Source organism: Neophocaena asiaeorientalis, unplaced genomic scaffold (genome assembly GCF_003031525.2).
Source record: "Neophocaena asiaeorientalis asiaeorientalis breed wild unplaced genomic scaffold, Neophocaena_asiaeorientalis_V1.1 scaffold70, whole genome shotgun sequence".
NCBI classification, from domain to species: domain Eukaryota; kingdom Metazoa; phylum Chordata; class Mammalia; order Artiodactyla; family Phocoenidae; genus Neophocaena; species Neophocaena asiaeorientalis.
In genome coordinates this window covers 7,179,298-7,182,656 of record NW_020175410.1, presented here as the reverse complement: position 1 = coordinate 7,182,656, position 3,359 = coordinate 7,179,298, and the positions used below count along the sequence as shown (strand labels likewise).

General features: G+C 35.7%; 1 non-coding gene across 1 annotated transcript; it reads left to right on the top strand.

Moving 5' to 3' along the window:
- Window positions 1–1,115: 1,115 nt before the first annotated feature.
- Window positions 1,116–1,188, top strand: TRNAK-UUU (transfer RNA lysine (anticodon UUU)). Its single transcript has one exon. It is a non-coding gene; the product is annotated as a tRNA-Lys (tRNA).
- Window positions 1,189–3,359: the final 2,171 nt, after the last annotated feature.

Genomic DNA, 3,359 nt, shown 5'->3' with positions numbered 1-3,359 from the left:
TGCTGAGTAGGCCCTGTGGGCCTACATGGCCTTTGCTGCCCTCATCTCCACTTGAACCTCCCAGTCTCCTGCCCAACCCATGTTGGCCATGTTGGCACTGTGCCATGTCCACCTATTCGTCTGCACCCATTCTCATGCTCCCTGATGTTATGCCTCCCCATGGCCTGCAGTAGCAGCAGCCCTCACACCTGTCCTCTTTCTCTGGGAACCATATATACCTCAACATGGGCATAGACAGGCAGCTTAAATATAAAAATAAAGTGCTGAAAGAAAATTTGTCAACAAAGATTCCTATACTTAAAATATCTTTCCATAAAGAAGGAGAAATAAATACATTCCTAGATAAACAAAAACTGAGAGAAATTATATCTAGGAGACCTGCTCTATGAAAATACTAAAGGATGTACTTCAGCCTGAAATGAGGATGCTAGGCAATAACTCAAATGCACAAAAGAAATAAAGAGACTGGTAAAGATAATTACATAAGTAAATGTAAATACAGTAAAGCTATGTATTTGGTTGCAGGTCTTTTCTTTTCCAATCTAATTTAAAAGAAAATTACATAAGATAATAATTATAAAACTGTGCTGGTGGGCTTACAATATGCAATGACATAATTTGTATAACCATTATTGCACAAAGGAGATGGAAGGGAATGGGTGGAGCTATAGTGGAGAAAATTTCTATATGCTATTGAAAATAAATTGGTATTAATCAGAAATATTGTTTTAAGTTAAGGAATTCATTGAAATCTTCCGGAGAAACACTAAGAAACAATAACGGCATTGAATGTCACACTAAAAAACGTTGTTTAACAAAAAGAATGTAGTAATGGAAGAAATTAAGGAAAAAATATACAAATAGAGGTTGTAAAAGTTTAAAGTAAATAACTAGAAGTGGATATATGTATAACTGATGCACTTTGCTGTACACCTGAAACTAACACAACATTGTAAAGCAAATATACTCCAATAATTTTTTTTAAAAAAGTAAACACTACAAAAATGACAAATGTGAATTCTAATTCATCATTAATTACATTAAATGTAAATGGTCTAAACACTCCAATCAAAAGGCAGAGATTGACAGAATGAATTAAAAGCCATGATCAGAGTGCCTGGGTAGCTCAGCTGGGAGAGCATCAGACTTTTAATCTGAGGGCCCAGGGTTCATGTCCCTGTCCAGGCGCCAAGAATAAATAAATAAACAGAATAAAAGCCATGATCAAAGTTTATAGTGTCTACAATAGACATACATTATATTCAAAAACACAAATAGTTTGAAACATGTAAAAAATATACTATGCAATGGTAACCTAAGGAGAGATGTAATTGCAGTACTAATATCAGATGAAAAACACTTAAAGCAAAAATAGTTACAAGAGACAAAGGAAATTTAAAAGTATAAAAGAGTCAATCTATCAGAAAGGCATGAAAGAGAAAGAAATGAAAAGCATCCAGATTGGAAAGGATGAAGCAAAACTATCTCTGTTCATAGATAGCATGGTATTATATATAGAAAATCCTTAGGAATGCACCAAGGAACTCTAATGGATAATAAATTCAGCAAGTTTGTAAAATACAAGATCAATATACAAAAATCAATTGTGTATCTATTCATTAGCAATAAATAATGCAAAAAAGCAGAAAACTCCATACAGTGGCATCAAAAAAAATTAGGAATAAACTTAAACAAAAGGACTTCAATATTTGTACAATGAAAACTTTAAGATATTAAAATATCATTGAAGGGAAATAAAGAAGACTCAAATAAATGGAAGACATCTCATGTTCATAGTATTCTCCAAATTGATCTACTGATTTGATCTAATACCTATCAAAATGCCAGTCAACAAATTTTTTTTCAGAACTGGTAAGCTGATTTAAAATGCATATGAAAGTGCAAGTGGACCAAAATAATCAAAATGATATGGAAGAATAACGAACTTGGAGCACTTACACATCCTAACTTCAAAACCTACTAAAACCTATAGTAATCAAGGCTATGTGATACTGAAATAAAGATAAATATTTAGATCAATAGAATAGAATCTGGAGTCCACAAATTAACCTTTACCCTCATGTTCAATGCATTTTCAAAAAAAGTGGCAAGACAACTTCATGGAAAAAGAATAGCATTTTCAACAAAGGAAAAACTGGAAATCCACATGAAAAAGAATAAAACTGGGCCCTTATTTCACAGCACACACAAAAATTGATTAAAATGAATCATAGTTCTAAATGTAAGATTTGTAATTATAAAACTTTTAGTAGAAAACATAGGAAAAAATCTTTGTTGCCTTGGATTTAGCAATGTTTGTTTAGGAATGGCACCAATTGCACAAGCAATCAAAGAAAAAAATAGATAAGCTGGACTTTATTAAAATTTAAAATTTTTACACTTTAAGAACTCCTTTAAGAAAATGAAAAGTCAACCCACAGAATGGGAGAAAATATTTGCAATCATATATGTGATAATGGGTTTGCACTTACAATATATAAATAACATTTACAACTCAAATTTTAAAAGTCAAATAATCCAATTGAAAACATGGACAAAGGATTTAAATAAATACCGTTCTAAAGATGATATAAAAGTGCCTGAGAAGTACATAAAAAGATGCTCAACATCATTATTCATAAGAAAAATGCAAATCAAAACCAAAATGTTTTTGATTATGGGCTCCATGATAGTTAACATTAAAAAGACAATAAAAGAAGGGACCATCAAGATGGCAGAGGAGTAAGACGTGGAGATCAACTTCCTCCCCACAAGTACATCAAAAATATATCTACATGTGGAACAACACCTTCATAACACCTACTGAACACTGGCAGAAGACCTCAGACTTCCCAAAAGGCAAGAAAATACCCATATACCTGCTGGGCAAAAGAAAAAAAAGAAGACAAAAAAATAGGGACAGGCCCTGCACCTCTGGGAGGGAGCTGTGAAGGAGGAAAGGTTTCCACACACTAGGAAACCCCTTCACTGGTGGAGACCAGAGGTGGGTGGGGGGAAGCTTTGGAGCCACGGAGGAGAGCACAGCAACAGGGATGCAGAGGGCAAAGTGGAGAGATTCCTGCACAGAGGATTGCTGCCAACCAGCACTCACCAGCCTGAGAGGCTTGTCTGCCCACCCGCAGGCTGGGACAGGTGGGGGCTGGGAGCGAGGTTTGGGCTTCAGAGGTCAGATCCCAGGGAGAGGACTGGGGTTGGCTGTGTGAACACAGCCTGAAGGGGCCTAGTATGCCACAGCTAGCCAGGAGGGAGTCCAGGAAAAATTCTGGACCTGCCTAACAGGCAAGAGACCATTGTTTCTGGGTGAGTGAGGAGAGGGGATTCAGAGTACTGCCAAAATG